The sequence below is a fragment of the Phalangium opilio genome, unplaced genomic scaffold (assembly GCF_054372755.1).
Source record: "Phalangium opilio isolate 3A_F unplaced genomic scaffold, DU_Popi_V2 ptg001170l_1, whole genome shotgun sequence".
NCBI lineage: Eukaryota > Metazoa > Arthropoda > Arachnida > Opiliones > Phalangiidae > Phalangium > Phalangium opilio.
The window spans coordinates 7,887,968-7,909,823 of NW_028324255.1; the positions used below are offsets into that span (position 1 = coordinate 7,887,968).

Genomic DNA, 21,856 nt, shown 5'->3' on the forward strand with positions numbered 1-21,856 from the left:
AGAACCCGTTAAAAACTGGATTTTTGGAATGGCGCGACCGATTTTTTTAACCGCCTCGTAAAGCACTTGGTCGGGTGCGCTTTCCAGAAATTTTCTATCAAAGTTTCCCCTCTTCTCTCGTGTCGGGGGGGGGGAAACCACGAAGAGAGAAATTTATTGAAAGAGCTATTGGTTAAGAATTTTAGAGATGAATTTCAAAGGGCCAGATATATTGCAATTATGCTTTTCATATAATTATCTCAAAATATTTTACAAAAATTGTTTAGCTAAAGTTTTACTAGATAGACATTAACTTGATGGTTTAAAAAAAAATAAAAACGTTTCACGAAGGCTTGTCCCGTAGCTAAGGCTCAGCAAGCGCTGAAATGGAATGTTATATTTACCTACTTTTTATTTTTTTATTTTTTTTTGCCTTTAATAATCCGTGAGGTGTTGATGTAATGGATAAAATAGATTAAAAGTAAAATAAGAGTAATTAAAATCGTTATGTTTAGATTTACACTGAATCTAAGCTGTCAGTCGGAAGTTTTGATTAATTCTCTTATGTGCAGTTTTATCTTTATTTCGAGCGTAATTAGAGCCCAAAATAAATATTTTTTTGAAAACATTGTAGAGAAAATTAGCTTAAACTCGTTTCTGATACTCAAAAAACTTTCAGTGAATATACATTATTAAATTTAACAACAACGTCTGTATCTACTGCTTGGCCGTTAAAGCCTCCAAAACACACTTAGTACCCCATACAATTGCACAAGGTTAAAACTTTCTGCCGTTTACGGATGTTTTAAGTCGATTAAATGTCCGACTTTATAAGCAATTTCACACTGCATGCGAGATCTTAACTGCTAGGGCTGGGAGTATCGAAGATTTTTGGTATCGATACCGGTATCGAGTACTGAATATTGTACTCGATACCGGGTATCGGTATCGGAGAAAAAAATACTCGATACTCAAAGTATCGAGTACTTTTTTTTAAAGCGCCACCTATGATAGATTTTGCGTATTTAATTATAATAAGCTATGTAATTAGTTTTTATTTCTTGGAAAAGCATTGCTGCAATATTTTAACATTTAATTTAAATTTATTTAATCAAATTTTTAAGATGTGATTTAAGTTTAGTTAGCGCTATTCACATAATTTTCTGAAAGCTAGAATCCTTTTAAGTATAATAAAACACGTCGAAACGCGTCCAAGTTAAATTTCAGGTCATTTGTATCAATAGGACGAAGGAACTGGCCAAAAAACATACCTCCTCCTATGGAACTTAATATTAATTTTCGGTTACTCCGAATTTTCTTCAAAAGTCGCGCTTATATATGTAAAATTGTAAATCCAATTCTTTGATCGGGATTCTATAGCACGAGCAGGTTGCGTCGTTTTGTGCGCTATCGAATGGGCTATGGTTGAAGAAGCTACGTCTGACGTCAGTCTACTCTAGGGATGGAGTATAGAGACTAAACTATGTCGACGAGGGAAACATTCACGTGTTAAATTATAAAGCAAATGATTGGCCGCAAGTTTGAAAAAGAAACGTTCCTTCGATTCCAGGGGGAAGAGATAGGGGGATAAAGTACTCGATGCTTCGGATTTTTCGAAAGTACTCGATACCAGTATCGGATCCCAAAAACGGTACTCGATACCGGTATCGAAAGACTGAAGTACTCGATACCAAGTTGGCATCGAGTAGTATCGAACAGCCCTACTTAACTCGCTATAAGGGGTGTAGTTCAGCATATAAGAACTACACTTCCTGTAATGGGATATGGTTCTGCATGTAAGAACTATCCTCGTTTCAAGTGGCTAAATAAATTTACCACTTCTCTATATATTTCCCAGGAAAATTCTAAAGACATTTCCCAAGTAAATTCCAAAGACATTTCCCAAGAAAATTCCAAAGACATTTCCCAAGAAAATTCCAAAGACATTTCCCAAGAAAATTCCAAAGATATTTACCCAAGATATTTCCAATGACATTTCCAAAGTAATTTCCAAAGACATTTCCCAAGGAAATTCCAAAGATATTTCCCAAGGAAATTCCAAAGACATTTCCCAAGGAAATTCCAAAGATATTTTCCATGAAAATTCCAAAGATATTTCCCAAGGAAATTCCAAAGATATTTCCCATGAAAATTCCAAAGATATTTCCCAAGAAATTTCCAAAGATATTTCGCAAGAAAATTCCAAAGTAATTTCCAAAGAAAAAGAGGCCAATATTCCTAACGGTAATAGTTAGTATAGGGCGCTGTCGGTTAGCTGTGGCATAGGGGCTAGCCACCACCCCTCTATGCATTGTAAAGGCGTTAGATAAGTGGCAATAAGTCGCAAGATGACTTGGTCCAATTAGCTAGCTGAACGTATTCCCCAATTTCCTAAAGAACGCCTTAAGGATTTCCAAAGAAATTTCCCAAGGAATTTTCTTAAGAGTTCTTAAGAAGATTTTTGAAAGGGATTTGCATAGCTGCCACCATTCACTTGCAGGACAAACGGAGTTTAAATGTGATCTGGCGTAATAACTGATCTGGGGTGCATAGGCCCGAGTCAAGGCAGTTTTGCGCTCGATCCATGAATTCGCGAGCAGTCACGAAATTATCGAGCCCAAAAACAGGGAGAACTTCTGGATTCGTTATGAGCAAGAGTTTATTTGGTGACGGAATAACTGGAACATTCGGCTCCGGGACGGTGTGTGGTGAGTTCGGAGGAGGTGCATTATGGGAACGGTCTACGGACGACAAGCGAGACTGACCTGACAAAGGTTCTGATGGTCGACGAAGGGGATCTATCCCAGTTGCGCCAGACCTTTCTAGACTGCTTTCATTTTCTTGAGTTGGGGGCCGCTGTGGACCTACTTCAGTGAGTCGGCGAAAAAGAAAATTCCAGCGGCGATCTTCTTGTTCTTGACGTGCGAGTACGTCATCACGTTCTTGAGCACGAACGGCTTCGAAATGTTGGAAAAGCTCCAACTGGAAACGTTCCCGGGTTTCTCGTTTTTCTTGGACAAGACGGACGCGAGCGTCGCGTTCTTCCTGAGCGAGATGGGCGCGTTCGGCACGTTCCTCGCGAGAGAATCGAGCACGAGTTACGAAATCCGCGCGTATGAGTTGAATAAGCTCTGGAAGATTGGCCGCATCCGTTAAAGAGTAGGCTTCTGTGTCGTCCTCTGACTGATCTGAACCGTCCGAAGAAGACTGTTGTAGAGTTGGGTCAGCTGTAGAGGAATCTTCGACGTTAGCTAAGGGTGTCTCCGAAGAACGAGGATCAGGTGGCGTGGTATCTTCGACGTTAGCCGCCGGTGTCTCCGAAGAACGAGGAGTCCCACTCCCCGGTGAAAAAGAGGGCCGATCCATCGGTCAAAAGCAAACGAAAAACAGGCCGAAAAACTTTTGTGTTCGGGCGCCAATTTATATAACGCTATGTTATATAGAAACCTTAACGAGTAAGGGGACTTTTCGGAGAGAGCCCAAAAATCAACCACTCCTTTCGAATTCCAACCAAAAAGTGTCATTTTATTCTTCTTAAAATATCTCGTACATGTTTTCAATATAAAAGGGAAAACCCGTGCTTTATCGTGAATATTTTCTTAGCGTTTAGCTATCCAGGTGTAGGGGTAATAATTCATATTGGCACGAAGTAAATACGAAATTAAAAGTATGATATATATTTTTTTCGTGGTCGTTACACTTTCCATAAGGGGATGTTAAGCTATAATAAACTAGCTAGGCGTAGGCTATCAGGCGTTGTTTTAAGAGACTTAAACAAGACGACCCAAGGGCTCGTAATAGTAGGCACATCGTACAGTACTTAACAGGTGCACATAAAATTTACGTGAATAGCCCCTCGATGCGCTACTTTTTACTGTGCTAAAATCATTTTTCATTAAATTTATTTATGTTGTAAATGTAATAGTGCGACACAGAGAGAAATTTCGAGTGAGTAGTCCCTCGATGCGCTACCCTTAACATTGTTAAAATGATTACCCGTAAGATCATTGTAAAAACAACGATGCTAAAATGATTACACACAAGTAACCCTTAATAGAAGAACAGAAAGTTTTAGTGATTACAGACTTGGACTGCAAAATTTACCGAGTGTAGACAATTCTCGCTTTTCGTTCTCGAACTAGTGTCTAGCATTACGAAATATAGATAGTGTCATACTTTTCTAAATATCTTATAAACTTAATGCAAAAGTGATTAGTCTGGTCGTAGAAAGTGATGAGACTAAAGAGCCAAAGATAATGCATGCAATATCTCAGCGGGTAAAACATGCTCTGTGTAATGTCAGATGGGAAAACAATATGAATGTTTGATGCGATATATGCTAACGTTAATCTAATAGATTTCCGCATAGAAGATTGTAAATAACGTAACGCTATATTTAACTGATACTTCCTTCGTCTGTGTCAATTTTTCGGCGCCGAAGCAAAAAATTAAAAAACACAGAATTAGTGAGTCGCTTTCTTTTTATCAAAGCGCGGTAACGAAACTAACGATGCATTCGATGATTGATGCAAGCTATCCGTGTTACTTTAATTTTCATAAAGTAATTCTTGTTTTAATCGACGTGTGTTGTCTCTACGTTTAAACGGTTTTTATTAATGAAAATTAAGTACCTAACATAAGCTTTCAAGTCAACAGGAACATTTAGGCACACTTCCTTCAAATAATCATATTATAATCTGCCAATCCAATGAGATCATTTAAAACGATTTTTTTATTAGAATTCATCGGAGTGAATAGTGTAGTGATTAAGTACGATGGTTATTTCAACCTATTAATCCAGCTGAGGAAAGTAGTTTGAATGGGGCAAAACAACATATGTAAAGGCAACAATAATCGTAATCCAACGAAAATATAATTTCCGATCACCCACTTTACTCAATATTCAAACTAGCATACGAATAATAGGGCGAGTACGTGGGCAACCCAATTACATTTAAAGGGAGGGTGAAGAAGAAAATCAAGTGATTTTTTATCAATTCTTCTACTAATTTTAAGACCAGTCTGCATAGTCAAACATTCAGGAAATACTTCCGAATGATTTTAAAATTCAAATTAGGTTCAGATTTTAAGGATGATTTTAAAGAAGGTCCTCCGACCAATCGCGTAACGCCTTGCCTTTTTATTAACAAAATTCTCGTGGCACGTTCCATGTCTCGCGCCACGATTGTCACGTCGCGCGCGAATTTTATCAAATCTCGTGCTAAATTTCATTCAACACGGAACGTGCCACGAGAATTTTGCTAATAAAAAGGCAGGGCGTTACGCGATTGGTCGGAGGACCTTCTTTAAAATCATCCTTAAAATCTGAACCTAATTTGAATTATAAAATCATTCGGAAGTATATCCTGAATGTTTGACTATGCAGACTGGTCTTATAATTTGTAGAAGAATCGATAAAAAATCACTTGATTTTCTACTTCACCCTCCCTTTAACAACCAGATTTGCACCACGACACGAATTCTAGGCCTTTCACCACTAACGAACTGATATACAGGGTGTTTCTGGAAAGTCTGGCACAAATAAACAGGCATGTTCTTTGAGACAAAAGTAGTCCGATAGGTCCTATGACGTTTTGGGGTAAAGCGCTCCGTTGCAACGTCATGGGCTCTCAAAAGTAGGCAGAAAAACAAGGAGATTTTGCAGAATAATAGCACTAGTATTGTGGTTTTGACCCAATTGTTTTCGATTACTGAGCATAAGGCAATGATCGAAATAAGTTCAAACCTAGTGGAAGACCGTTAACGTGTTAAACGGCCAAAACCGTTAATCCCTTTTTTTTATTAATGATTGTAATTAAAGGTAAGGAAAGTAGCTCAGATATCGGTTACTTGTTTGTTCAGATGTACTGGTAACTGACCAGTCTTTTATTCTTTATTTCAATTAGACACATTATTTTTACAATAATTCGAATGAACCCCTTAAATTTTACAATAAATCGAATGAACCGCTTAAATTTTACAATAAATCGAAAGAACCCCTTAAATTTTACAATAAATCGAATGAACCCGTTAAATTTTACAATAAATCGAATGAACCCGTTAAATTTTACAATAAATCGAATGAACCCGTTAAATTTTACAATAAATCGAATGAACCCCTTAAATTTAACAGTAAATCGAATCGATTCCATTAATTTTACAATAATTTGAATCGAACCCATTACTTTTACAATAATTCAAATGAAACCTAATTACATTGTTCTACAAAAATTGTTCAAAATGGGCACCATCAACGTTTAAGCAATCTTGCGCGCGTCGTTTGAAAGATTCACGAACACGTTCGAAGATTCCTGGCGTGTTACGGATGCTATCACATCCATCAATTATCCTTTGTCGTAAGTCTTCGAAATCGCGAACTTCACTTCGGTATACCAAGTCCTTGAGATGGCCGCAAAGAAAAAGATCGCATGGGTTGAGATCGGGAGATCTTGCTGGCCACGCAACAGTTCCGCCTCGACCTATCCACCTCCGGAGAAACGCGACATCAAGATATGCTCTAACTTAAAGACTAAAATGGGGCGGTGCGCCATCGTGCATGAACCACATTATTTGTCGCAGTCGTAACGGTACGTCCTCTAAAAGCTCCGGTAAATTGTCTCGCAGAAAGGTCAAGTACGCCTCCCCATTTTAGCCTCGGTTGCAAAAAATAAGGTCCAAATAAATGATCTCCTACAATTCCGCACAGACGTTCAAACTAAACTGAACTTAATGTTTCAAGACAGTGGTCGCGTGCGGGTTTTGTTGCTTCCACTCGTGATAGTTATGTAAATTAAGTATACTGTCACGCGAGAAATTGGCCTCGTCGGAAAGTAGCAAAGTACGCGGAAAGTCTAAGTCATTTACCCGTGCCACAAACCACTGGCAGAAATCGACCCGTCTCGGATAATCATGATTATCCGAGTACTTTGCTACTTTCCGACGAGGCCAATTTCTCGCGTGACGGGATACTTAATTTACATAACTATCACGAGTGGGAAGCAAAAAAACCCGCACGCGACCACTGTCATGAAACATCAAGTTCAGTTTAGTTTGAACGTCAGGTGCGGAATTGTAGGAGATCATTTAATTGGAGCAAATTGGACCTTACTTTTTGCAACCGAGGCTAAATGGGGAGGCGTACTTGACCTTTCTGCGTGACAATTTACCGGAGCTTTTAGAAGACGTACCGTTACGACTGCGACAAATAATGTGGTTCATGCATGATGGCGCACCGCCCCATTTTAGTCTTCAAGTTAGAGCATATCTTGATATCGCGTTTCGCCGGAGGTGGATAGGTCGAGGCGGAACTGTTGCGTAGCCAGCAAGATCTCCCGATCTCAACCCATGCGACTTTTTCTTTGGGGCCATCTCAAGGACTTGGTATACCGAAGTGAAGTTCGCGATGTCGAAGACTTACGACAAAGGATAATTGATGGATGTGATAGCACCCTTAACACGCCAGGAATCTTCGAACGTGTTCGTGAGTCTTTCAAACGACGCGCGCAAGTTTGCTTAAACGTTGATGGTGCCCATTTTGAACAATTTTTGTAGAACAATGTAATTGGGTTTCATTCGAATTATTGTAAAAGTAATGGGGTTCATTAGAATTATTGTAAATGTAATGGGTTCGATTAAAATTATTGTAAAATTAATGGAATCGATTCGATTTATTGTAAAATTTAAGGGGTTCATTCGATTTATTGTAAAATTTAAGGGGTTAATTCGATTTATTGTAAAATTTAAGGGGTTCATTCGATTTATTGTAAAGTTTAAGGGGTTCTTTCGATTTATTTAAAATTTAAGGGGTTCTTTCGATTTATTGTAAAGGTTAAGGGGTTCATTCGAATTAATATTGTAAAAGTAATGGGGTTCATTCCAATTAATATTGTAAAAGTAATGGGGTTCATTCGAATTAATATTGTAAAAGTAATGGGGTTCATTCGAATTAATATTGTAAAAGTAATGGGGTTCATTCGAATTAATATTGTAAAAGTAATGGGGTTCATTCGAATTATTGTAAAGGTTGTGTGTCTAATTGAAATAAAGAATAAAAGACTGGTCAGTTACCAGTACATCTGAACAAACAAGTAACCGAAATCTGAGCTACTTTCCTTACCTTTAATTACAATTATTAATAAAAACAAAGGGATTAACGCTTTTGGCCGTTTAACACGTTAACGGTCTTCCACTAGGTTTGAACTTATTTCGATCATTGCCTTATGCTCAATAATCGAAAACAATTGGGTCAAAATAGCAATACTAGTGCTATAATTCTGCAAAATCTCCTTGTTTTTCGGCCTACTTTTGAGAGCCCATAACGTCGCAACGGAGCGCTTTACCCCAAAACGTCATAGGACCTTTCGGACTCCATTTGACCCAAGGAACATGCCTGTTAATTTGTGCCAGACTTTCCAGAAACACCCTGTATAACTGTTTGGTACTAAATCCTCAGCAATCAACTCCCTAACCTAGTCTTGGGGTGAGATAAAAATTCACAAGTGCGTCTTGCCAAATAGTTTTAACGCAAATAGAGTAATGATGAATAGCGAACTATTTATCGCGTAGGTGATTATTTTTAGTTACCTTACCTTACTCCAAATGTTCCTATGTTGGGAAGAAGAACGTTACACTTGCCCCGCTTTGTGGTACACTTCTCTCGAAGAGAAGTATTATATACTTCTGATAATACCTATAAATACCTAAAATTCCGAGATGGTCCTATAAAAACCTATAATTCCTAAATCTATCCTATAATACCTATATTTTGGTTATGTTGGTTTAAAAACACTAAGAAAGTTCAAAAAACAATCCAAAATTTTTGATTATATTTCTAAATAAACGCCGTTTTAGCGAGATAACGTTTGACCACACACCAAAATCGCGGAACTCGCTTTTAAGTTGTATGTTCAAAAAGGAAAAGGCGATTTAAACGCAATTGTTTAGTTATTTAGATTAATGACAATTGGGCCTAAACATGCTAGGGAAAATCGTAATGAAAGTCAGACAAAACCTGAAAAAGTCAGGGAATTTGAATCTGAAAATTTCGTGGTAACACTGAACTAGTCAAAAGTACCTGACATTTAAAATAATTAAAAATGTAAGGTAATTAACTATAAAAATTTCATGGTAAATAATTTAGTTGCTACACTATTAACAAATGTTTAAAATTTCAAGTCCACTCTCGAATATACAATATACTTCCTGTAAAACTCCAATAATTCGTAATGTCAAATGTATAAAATGTATATGCCTGAAAACAATGTGAGAGTGCTTGAGGTAAATCGGTAAATAATATATCGAAGCGTGTTTCTCACATCGTGCCTGTTAAGACTCCTTGGGAGAGCTATGACGATTTCGCGGGGACTAGTAAAGTACCGGGACTGGAAACAGGATCTAAATACGATTTGGTCGCAAAAGAATTGATAACCGATAATTGGGCGAAAACGTCTTTGTTTTGAAATGTAGGAGCCAATCAGACAAATTGGCAACAGCGGTGTAAACAACAAAATAGTACTTTATTTTATTAAAAAATGTCAAGATAGGATGAGAGCGCTCTTTTTTTGTTTGCTGATGGTCCCAACTGTCCCATTTTTGGTGGGTCGGTGCAACCTTGCACAGAACCAATTATGCCATAAATCAAGTTACAAGGGTTTTTGGGAACAGCTTTTACCTTTGATCTCTTATCATGAGGAACTAAAAGTCTTAATTTAAGTTTTATTTTTAGAAAATGGGCAAATCCCAACCTAGAATTTCGCGCTTTTATTTAATATTTTCAACAGTGCCTATCGGATGCGGATGACTATGAATCATTGCATACTATTTCGGCTTTTATACCACTGGTTAGATTTATTTATCACTAAATTAAAAATTATCCTACGGTTCAAAAAACTCAATAATTTAAAAAACAATAATTAAAGTGATGTCTGGCAACGCCGCCCGTTGCTCACCTCCCAATATCACACCATAGTAACACTAAACTGTACCAATCAGTGCCAAACTACAACTGGCTTGGTAGAAGTTCACAAACTAAAGTCTACATTGTTTTGATTTTTGTTATAGACTTTAATCGCAATTTTCGCCTTTATTAAATTTAATTTATCATTTATTAGATATTAATTCAGGGATGGGAAATCCAATAATTTCACTTTCGAGAGCGTAGGACTAGCAGTTTCTGAACTAATACTATAGACTACCAAACGTCGAAAGCTAGAAATAGAATTATGCAAATTATATGAAAAAATATGAAAATAACTGAACGCCAATTTCTTCTTAAATTACATTAATTTCGAGACGTAATTAAAATCCAGCGAAACTTAACCTGGCAAACGTACGAAGTATTTACGGGCGTAACACTAGGTTGAAAGCTGAAATCGAAGACCACTTTTGCAAAATTTAGTTTCTCGGTTATTTTCGGTTTCTAATTGTAATTAGCTTAATTATTTAAGGAAAGGCATCAACTCTGAATGTTTTGAGCCTCCTAATTTCAGATCTTCACGATTAACCGTTAGTTAATTATGCAATTAAACCTTCAAAAAGACAACTTACATTTTTAATTTTTGGTATCTCAAACATACTTTTGGCTTTAAAATAGCAATAAATTTAAACGAAACTATCCGATTCTGACGTAAAAATCGATGATAGAAATCGAAAATGCTACAGTCTCTGGCCTCCCTCAAAGCATTGTAGACCTTAGTTTGTGGACTTCTACCGAGCAAGCTCTAATTTGGCGCTCGGATTTATTTATTAATTCATTATTTTTTTTCTAAAGTATATCATTTAAAGTGTAAAATCAATTTAGTTTTGATTTTTGTTATCAGTCAGCAGTGTAATTTAAAATTAATTTTTACAGTTGTTTGTTAGTTTTGTTTCTTGCAGTATTTTGATTTTGTGTTTAGACGTTTTAATAGCAGCTTTCGCCTTCTATTTAATTCAATAGATCGTTACTAAAAGATTAATTCAAGCTTGAGATATCCGATAATTTCACTTTCGAGAGCGTAGGACTAGCAGTTTCTGAACTATGGACCACCGATAGCTGGAAATCGAATTATGCCAACTATGTGAATAAATTTGAAAAATCTTGATCCCAAGTTGTAGAGTTTTTAACACTGAATTCAAAGCAATTAAGCAATAAGATAGAGTCAGTAGTTGGACCAGAATCAGATTTTTCAAGTTCTTCTAATTGGTTTGAAAAAATTGGGACATCAGAAATCGATCAAACAGTGTGAATTTAAGAACAATTTAAACCAGTTTTTTCGAACTCAGTAAGGAGCGCAGTATCTTAAAATAAAACAAGACGGCCCAAGGGCTCGTAATAGTAGCCATATCGTACGAGTGAAAGTCCCTCTATACCCTACCCTAATGAGTGGATAACCCCTCTATACCTTACCCTAATGAGTGAATAGCGCTATCTTTTTCAATGCTTAAATGATTTACCGTGCATAAAATCAGAGTTAATAGCCCCTCGATTCCCTACTCTAAACAGTGATTAAATTATAACCGTATAACTTTTGCTGTAATTCTAATATTCCGGCGAATCGAAGAACAGATAGTTTTTAGTGATAATCCCCTCGATGAGTTTACAACATAGACTTATGCCGATGCACACTTATCGCATCTTATAAATTTCTAACAAGGACTTATGCCCAGAAACTTTTGAAAGAGAAAGTTTAGTTATAGTGATTATGCATTTTAGTGATTATCCCCTCGAATTACCTTTGGCAATGCTAAAATGATCAAATGCATAACGCTCATTTAACACTATGTTAGCTCTATCTAAACCCACATTTGAATTAACCGCCAAAACGTTCCAGTCAAACATAACATAGATGACGATAGCTACCGAACGAGAACGAAACAGATGAGGAGCGCGGTAGGAAACGGGGAAAATCGTTATCTATTTAATTAGCACATACATAAAAAGAAAATAAATAAAAAACCCCAAACATACAAATTCATAAGTATCCGACCCCACAGATAAAAATTCAAAAGTTTCCGACCCCACAGATTAATAGGTACTCCACCCCACATCACCCCGACATTTTAGAGATAAGAATAACTAATAAAAAACTCGGAGTTTCTATCAAGTCTCTATGGTTAAGTTGGTAAAATTTCTGCCTATTGCGCCAGCGACTCGGGTTCGATTCCCGGGTCTGACCTGAAAAAATTTTAATTAAAATTAAATCTCTAACCGAGCCCAGTAACCCCTATGGGTGGGTTGTGGTAATATAAAGTTCCTTTTAAGCTAAAATCTGACGATAACGAAGCGACAACCCCGGCCACTACTACTACTACTACTACTACTACGACGACGGCTCGGGTCAAACTAAGAGCCTATCATATACTACGATATGGCTAAAAAGGGGTCCCCTCTCATACCAAGAACGCGTGAATCATCAAAATTTCCCCGCGTGTCACACTAGGCGAATTGAGGTGCGAAATCTCCAAATTGATATCTGTAGGGGGTGCTATATTGGCGGGAAAATCAGAAAGATTGGCTGGTTTGTCTTTTTTCATCATTTCCATGGATAGAATGATAGAAAGAAGGTGCTTGCATTGCATTGGGGTAGGATTGTTGTAGCTAGAGGATGAACTTAATACACCAGCCAATAAAAAATCAAAAAACTGTATGGGATTTGATTAAGCTTTGTAAATTACGAATGAATGATAGAGCCAATTATAGGAAGTGGTTGAGAACGACTCCGACAACATTTAAGAGTTTATTGCAAATGGTGGGTCCATATATTCAGAAGAAAGACTCAGTTTTGCCAGAAAGCATTCCGCCCGGTGAACGTCTTGGTCATGCTTAAGGCGAAGTATATTTGGATGAAAGAAAGAAAAAAATCTTCTTTGGTCGCTCGCTAGAAAATAGATTTTTGGGCGATAACAGATAAGAGCTGAGCAGCGAATAAAAAGGCCTCCTACCCACCCACATTTTATACGGGCAAAGCTGACCTATTCGCTCGTAAAAATAGTTTGGAAACTATTCCGGGCGAACGGGGTGAGCGAATGGCCAAAACTATGTCAGACTAGGCGAACGGACGAGCGAACTGTTCGTGACGGGCTATTCGCTCCACAATTCGCCAGGTGTGAACCAGGCTTTAGATCTAGGCTCTCCTCCCTGATCTAGCTAGATAAGGACAGGGCAAAGGCCTTTTATCAAAGAGGACCTAGGTTCTTTTTACATTTTGGTACGAATACGAAAAGGGGTTTTTCCGTGACGTTATTTTTCTTGGGCTCTATCATAAGCAAATAAAACTGAGTATGGCCCTGTATAAAAAATCATGTTTCGTTACAAATGGGTCACGTGACAATATCCAATAAAAAATTTCCGTCAAAACCTAGGATAATTAAGGTTGTTGCTCTGATTAAAGAGCATCAACATCACTTGATACCAAAAATACACTGGGAGGCCAGAGATCGTAGCCTTTTCTCTCGCTTCCCAGTTAGGTTGTATTTAAAAATGCGGATAGCCGTAATTAATAATAATAATAATAATTAAGGCTTTTATTAGGAGTACACTTTCAGAAAAATCTGATTTACAAAGTGGTCCCTGTGTCGATAAAATAAAACAATTAAATTAAATTTGTATTCTTAATACACATTCATTTGAGATCTTTTAAAATTTTGATAATTTCGTTTTTAAGTGGAACAACTAATCAACTGCTAAGCCTACGGTCTTGCGACCACTTTCATTCGATTCCTTACAGGTTTTTACGTCAGAATCACATAATATCATTTGAATTAATTGCTATTTTAAAGTCAAAAATATGTTTGAAAGACGGAAAATTAAAAATATCGTCTGTCTTTTTGGGCGTTTAGTTACAAAATTATTTAACAGTAAGTCGTGGAGACCTAAAATTAACACCATTGGAATCAGGAGATTCGGAACATTCAGAGTTCATGTGCTTTCTTAAATCATTAAGCTAATTATAATCAGAAACCGAAAATAACCAAAAAACTAAATGTTATAAAAGTGGTCTTTGATTTCAGCTTCCAACCTAGGGTGACACCAGTTTATACTTCATACGTTTGCAACGTTAAGTTTCGATGGAATTTTTTAACGTTTTTCGTTAATTACAGCTCGTAATTAAGGTAATTAAAGAAGAAAATTATTTTTCCTGACTAATTTTAGAGTCAGGAATTTGAAAAACAGGATTTCAAAGCGGTACAGTGATATTTTTTTACACGTACTTAATTTTATACTAATTTGCAAATCACCATTCGATTCCTTGGTTAAAATTACCCCAAAATCAATATCGGTTTAATTATTATGGGCCTAATTAAAGTATTTATATGTGAAAAACCATATCAGCCGTTCTAACGGTCTAAAAATGACAATTATAACTCTATCCTACACTTTACAAAATAAATAAACATATCGCACCAAAAAATGGCGATTTAAATTAATTAAACTATTTTTTAACGCCGATTAATGGGTTTTGAATTTTACAAATTTCGAGCATTGGCACCTAATGTTATTTTGCCTAATGTTTATTTCTTTGCCTCTGAAGTTCAGTTGACATTTATTATGACAGTGCTAGCAAAGGCAGAGAAGAATTACAAACCCCCATATGTTCACTAACTACTAGGGTTGACATAAATCATGGCATTTGGAACTGTGGTTGGGGGGTTGACAGACAGGGAAAAAACATGGAAAAAAGAAAAATGCCTAACCCCCACCAAGGAGAATGAATAATCCTCCTTGCCCCCACCACCCAGTATCCTTCTTTCTCACAACACTTTAGGAAGCGTCCACCCGGGAGCAACACTGTAGCTATAATTTAGCCAATAGCGTAGTAGTATTCGGTTTGGTCAAAATTCAAATCTGCGAGACCGCAACGGACGGTTCAACGGTTGCCGCATTGCTTTGGCTTAGGGCGCGGTGCTTACAGTTTACTGCTTAGGGAAGTGAAGGTAACAAAGAACTATTTCAAGAAATAACTATTGGACATTGGGATCATTTGATTAAGCGTTCACGAAGACAGGTTAGTAATTAATAATTACCTTCCTGGAGATACTTTCAGGTTAAAAATTAAAATTTTTTAATCGACGTTGGAACACTATCATTCAACTTCGCGCTCACTTAAATATGTTGTAATTATTCGTGTAAATTTTCCATGTCATTGACTGTTACTATTATTATTATTATTATTATTATTATTATGTGATACAATGTGATGTATAATATTTTACTGTGATATCACTACTGTGATATTCTGAACTGTAAGGCTTATAGCCCTAGTTCGTTATAAACCAAGGAGCAAAAATGGTGGCTAAGGCAGGTTACTAATTCCTAATTACTTTCCTAGAGATAAGTCTATACTTTCAGGTTAAATTCAAACCTTCAATGGACCTTGCAAAGCTAGGTTAATTAATCATGACTTTCCTAGAGATAAGTCCAAACTTTCAGGTTAAATTTAACCCTTCATTTGACGTTACGAATCTATCTCTCATGGCTTCAATGGACCTTGCAAAGCTAGGTTAATTAATCATGACTTTCCTAGAGATAAGTCCATACTTTCAGGTTAAATTCAAATCTTCAACAGCCATTGAGACCATATAAAATGGTTAATTACTCCTTAAGTCAGGTACGTAATTTGAATTTCTAATAATCATCCTAGAATAGGTTGAAAATCTGCTATGGACGTTTCGACCATTAATGATTCATAAAGGCGGACCTTAATTTCTAATTAAGATCCTAGAGATAGGGTACACGTGCAGATAAAAATTAAGATCTTCCATGAAGACCATGATTGAGGAGACCATACAAAATGGTTAATTTTAAGGGCTCTACAGGAATCTCTATGCTTACACGTGCAAATGGCAGACCACTTTTAAGTTTCTACCCCTACCAAATCTACAGTGCCAGACTGCCAGTGGAGCCATACGCTTCAAATTTTATGCAATGACTGGACGCTATATAATCAATGGATGGTTCATTGTTTATGAATTGTTAAATAAAAGCCTGTACATTTTCTCTCAAACTAAAAGCTACAAAGAAGGCAAAAGGGTATAATAAGTCAAACCAAAGTTTTCGAAATTACATACAATTCACCCATGTGATAGTTATCTGCCCATATTAAAAAATTCGTTACAGTTCAACTATTCAAAACTTTAGATTTATTAGAAACATTTCAACCTCTATGGGTGAAAATGCTAACCTAGATTTGATGTTGTAAAGAAAGTATGTTATAATGTGGTGATATACACTTATGGTATTCAACTTTCTCCTAAATAATAAATGAAGGTATGGCCTAGTTCTTAAAAGATGCACTTTTATCTTAAAACTAATGGCTATTACTAGGCCTAGTACTCGAGACTTAAATCCCCAAAATTTGCCGTAACGAGCCATAGCCACACCGGCAAGCCTATTCCCAAATATGACTAGAAATAATTTAAAAACTTCATCCTGTAAATAGTATAATTTCTAAAATATTTTACTTCATTAATCACGTTAAAAGTTCATAGAATAATTCCATCTGGAGACTGGAACTCTATGGCAGGGTTCGTACGGCACCTGGATGAGTCAGGGATATGGAAAATAGGGGAAAAAGTCAGGGATTTAAAACGTTCTCCTAAAAAGTCAGGGATTTTGTTTGGCATATCAAACCATGCTTCGAGAAATGCTAAATATGTGCCAGGTGTAATTATGAAGTGGGCTCTGGTAAACACCTTAAAATGGTCAGGGATGTAGGCAACATTTGGTCAGGGATAACCTGGAAAAGTCAGGGATTTTCAATGTAAAATTTCGTACGAACCCTGTATGGAGAAAAAGGTAGGTAAGAAAATTTAATAAATATCATGGGTGTATGCTTGATATGGAATGTAACTTGTGATATATCAATATCCCCTATGTAAATCTACATCTATGCGTTAACCTTATCATTTTATATTGACGTATAGAGCCAACTGATTCGTGTATATATTTACTCCGTATGCGTAGTGTAATAAAAAACTAAATTCTTCAATGTAATTCATCTTTTATACTCACAATGATTGTAGTAATCAAATTAAACTAAACATAGGTTTTATCTTGGACTTTTTTTTGCTCCATGCAATTGACATGCTAGGCCTAGGGCTGAAACAGCCCTTAGCCCCTTACAGCTCCAAAAAAATTTAAATTTCGCAGTTCAGACAGAATTTTAGGGCGACAATATAAGTTAATTAATCCAAGGTTTTATATTTAAGTTTTCTACACACATCAAGTAAAATTCGGTCCCAGGTTCGTTAGAATATATTTATACCTTGTAATAAAACGTTTTCAACGTACTTCATCTTTCATACTTACTATGATTGTACTAATCAAATTAGAGTTCACTTTTCGGTTAATTTTTTATACTTAAGCGACAGAGCAAGAGGAGGCCCTAAAAACGGGTTTAATCGTTGCCTACATTAACGGTTAATTAACGGTTTTTAACGTAACAGTGCAGGGAGCCCACCGGTCCTATAATTCCTATATTTTTGAACCTTTTTTTGAATCGGCTTTTCGGGCAAGCGAACGTTCGGGGAAGTGATAGTCAGGCTAGGAAATAAGACAGGTTTACAGGTCAAAAACCAGTTTATTAATAGCTTGGACCACTTTTTTTATTCAAAACGTGAGGGTCACTGGTCCCAATGACTAGTTTATTAATACCTACTTTTATTAAAAATTGATATGGGGACCTCTTTAATTATTTTCATTTTAACATAAATTTCGACTCCAGGAGTCCAGTTGTGTATACAACCCTAAGCCGAGAGAGATTTTTTTAGAAGAGAGAACGACCACAAGTCCTGGGACCAGTAGAAAAATAAATAGGGGAAGGGTCACTGGTCCCGGGACCAGTTTCATATTTAAGACATCAGGGGTCACTGGTCCGGAGGACTAGTTCAGAAATAAACCTTGTTTCCAAGCCTGGTGATAGTCACCCGCAAAAAAGGATAAATAGACTCCGCCTCCTCCGAAGCACGCGTTGGTGCGGTGGGTTAAGGATGGTGGCACGCGATGGTGCTAGTGGATAGCTTAAGTCTTTAGAAAGAGTTGTCTGCTGCGAGTTCTACTGTTAATATTTATTAGACTCTCACAAGTTCACAACTGGAGATATGGCCGGGAGTGTGGCGCACTCCTGTAAGCCAAGCTTTTGGGCGGCAAAGTTTGAGGGAATACGACACATGTCGGCGATCCTACCCTATAGGTGCCGGCTGTCCCGTGTCCGCCGGAGGTGACTTACCCCAATTCCACCTTCCGTCACCTCCCAAGTAAACCTCATTCCTTCCCTGCTTATACACATACGACCTAGCGGCCCCCGTCAGTGCTGGGCCGCGTAGGGTCTCCCGCTCAAATCTTCCTGGCGCTAAAGGCCTAACGGCTAAGCACTAGTGTTAGTAGGTGGTAAAAAAAAAAAAAAAACTGGAGATATGGCGTCTGGCAAAGAATTTTTTATCTAATGCTCGCTTTTTTAGCCCCTTTTGTTTAAATTTTTATTATCTTACATATCCCGCACGAGTGTCCTTCTGCTGGGGCAGCTTGTTCAATTCTGTACCTCAAATAATGATCGCCCGCTAAACTGTTCGTTAAGAAAAATGTCCAATAGTAAGGACAGAAATACACCTAGTCAATTTAAGCAAGTTTGCACCTTGAAGTGTGAATTTCATTAACTGATTTCATAAGAAAGAAACTATAATATCCGTGATTTACCAAAAATAAATCGAAACCTTGTTTGAAATTAAAGTTGCTTCGAATATACTCCCCTTGCACTCAGAGAACCTCGCCTCGATTAGTCAATACATTTAGCAAGTTTTCTAGTGTATTTTTACAATGTGGAAGTTTGCATTTGCCTCTTCTCACTTAATTTAAAAGGATATTTTAAAGGATTAGCCATTTACACCATGTTTTCTTTGAAAAACCGAAATGATTTGTACATCAAACTTTTTACTTCCCTTTTTATTTAGACTCGTGCTTTAATTAAATCTGTTTTTGGCACGTACGATTGCGCAGAAAATCCGAAATGTAAATCCAGATGAATTTCGTGAAGATTATCGAATTGGACTCCCTGAATCTCATTCTTTTCCTGGCAGCCAGAAGAGATACAAGAGAAACTACTATCAGTGACAAAAGGTTGCAGATCCATACTGTGTTCTCGAGTCCCTTGATGGAGAGAATCGTTTGTGAACGTTCGTTTCTAATGGGCTCGCTTATATTGAGAAGGAATCGAAGTAACTAATTGGAGCTACATGAAGTGCCAACGCATCCCTCTCAAATGGGATATGTTGGAGTACAACGGTGTCTAGAATCTTAAGGATAATTTAATTGATTTGATTCAGAAAATAGACGGCCATGTGTTTTTCAAAGCGGTTGTTTTACACAAGAGGGGATTTGTTTTTGTAAAAATTTACAACACGATGTTTTGTATCAGGTAGTACTACTACACTCATGTTCGTGATATTTAATGCATATTTTCAAAAATACTAGAAAAAAAACATTTGTAGGACTATTAACATTAATTCCCACATTTGTAGTAACACGCTTTTTCTCTTAAAACACGATCCAATCTTGTACTTACACCCATTTCAATAGCTAAACTATGTTTCACATTACTGGATGTCCATTTAGTAACATTGATCTCCCTCAAACGTCCATCGACCCATTTATTACTCATAAATGTAAGTCTGAAATATCATTTACAAATTTAGTCATATGATGTTTTATATTTGGGAAAACTATCATAAATGCTGGCATACTTCACATTTTTGAGGCTCAAAAGCACGTAACGACCAAATGCATATCCCATATCGTAGAACGGAAAATATGGCTCCGCTAAGAATTCCTTCTCCCATTTATCCAGCCACTATATAAAGTATTTAATCACTTTAAATTATCGGTCCTAATAAGTTTTCCGATGACTCAAATTAGGACATCGTTGTCAATGTATCTTTGCTCGTTAATAATCATAATTTAGTTAAAATGGTATATATTTGGCTTTAAAAACATTTTCAAAAATCAACATTTTGTGGCTATTGTGCTCACAACTTTATAGTTTTGGAATTTTTCCTCGTACGAAACATTTGTAAAATTGTAAATGAATAGAGAATTACCGAAATTTCTTTGATTACAAATATTTTTAATAAAATTTTAGAGATATTAAAACAATCTTATTTGTTAACCCTTTAATAACTCTGGTCCGAATGTTTTTATTTTTTTTAATTTGATGTAACATATTCGAAGCAGTCAAATTATAAAGGGGGTTCAGTTAACTCTTTATGAAACGATTGACGAATGTACTCTTTATATTGAGTGATCTTTAAACTGAATGCCGTGCGAATTTTATTTGCCGACTCAAAAGTCTGCAGCCGATGTAGTTGACTAGCGCGGCAAATAAAAGGTTAATCGTCATAATTTAAATATAATGAGAATTTATCATTGAGAAATAGTGAGATGAAATAAATTGGTAATTAAAGTTACAATACAAGAATCTCAAAAATATTGGGGAAAATATATAGGAAAATTAAACGTAATAAATGCTACGCCTAATTTTCAAGCAAAGTGGTTAAGTTTTACCTCATCTGAAAATGCAAAAGTCAAGTTGTAGCGATTGCTCGAGTTAAATATTTCTTCCATTCGGTTTTTTAGGGAAAATTGAATTTTTTTCTCTAGACGTTTTTTATAAAAGGACCAAAAGGCAAAGAAAATCGGAAAGTTTTAAATTTCTCGCGTCCACTCTCTTTGGGATAAAGTCAAGTATTGTGCCGTTTTAGAAGAAAAATCGACTCATAGCTTCTAATCAGGCTATTCTTCGCAACTATTATTACAACAAGACAGAACATTTCTATTTTAGGTGTGGAATTAAACTCCTCTGCTTTGTCAAACAAGAAGCGGCCCAATGGAGTCCTCAGCATTCCAGCCAATCTCCAACACACATATTTGACCCTGCCAACAGTAGAAACCAATTACATTGTACGAGGAGGGTGGAGCTAAAACTGTTACCTTACAGAGATAGGCAAAAATGAAGAGACGCCACTGATATAGCCCTTGCCTTCGTATAAAATCGTTATATCTGGCCTTTGGTAGCATATACGACCATTACGATAAAATGAAAAGGGGGATATATACTATCTGTAGGGTGAATTCCAGGTAGGTTGAGTCAACCTGGTTGACATGATATACATCTCTCAAGATGCCCATAACCGCATACTGGAAGTAGGCAGATTTCACAAACTCTTTACTTGATATTTTGGTAAAGAACTCGCTAGAAATAAATAATTGGGCTACGAAAACGTTTTTCGTTAATTTCTTCTGAATTATCAAATTGGAAAATGCATTATAATTATAATTATTTTTCTTAACTGGAAGGAGAAGAATTATATCCATGTTCAGGTTATCAGAGTCAAGCATTTTTTACCATATTCATGCGTGTAGACAGGAGGAGGGAGTTTTGGACTTCTTGTGTAGATATCACTAAAATTTATTTCGAATCAAATATAGCCTGTCTTAGTTGAAGGGAATATTATAATCAACAATCAAGGAAAAGATAATGAGCTTTTTGAAACTATTACCACTCTTCATTACTTGGTTTGTTTATGTTTTGACATTCTCTTATTTCCATATTTTAAATGAGTATTTTCAATACAGATATTGGCAAAGTTATGATTAAAAGCAGGAATGTATGGAGGGGTTGGAATGGCTAAGGTCAAATCCTAATCGGCGTGAAATGATCTTGGAAACAACTGGCGTGGCTTAATTTACACTAGTGACGTCATAGCCTGACGTAAAAATCGTATTTAGCACTTAAATTATTTTCATTCATTCATTGGCTGCCAAAAAAGCCTGTTTGCTATAATTCTCCACCCTCTACCCTTGGTCCTCTGCCTAGGCTGAGAGAATCGAATATGAACGCGAACGGCG

At 36.6% G+C, this 21,856-nt stretch overlaps 2 long non-coding RNA genes across 2 annotated transcripts in view; both read right to left on the reverse strand.

Annotated features, from left to right (window-relative positions):
- The window catches only part of LOC149584664 (uncharacterized), a 407,519-nt gene that overhangs the window by 348,079 nt on the left and 37,584 nt on the right, over positions 1 to 21,856 (reverse strand). The gene's annotated exons all lie outside the window — the stretch shown is intronic.
- Positions 19,455 to 19,776, reverse strand: LOC149584672 (uncharacterized). Its single transcript, XR_016380341.1, has 2 exons — positions 19,696 to 19,776; positions 19,455 to 19,623 (listed from the first exon to the last, which is right to left on the reverse strand). It is a non-coding gene; the product is annotated as an uncharacterized LOC149584672 (long non-coding RNA).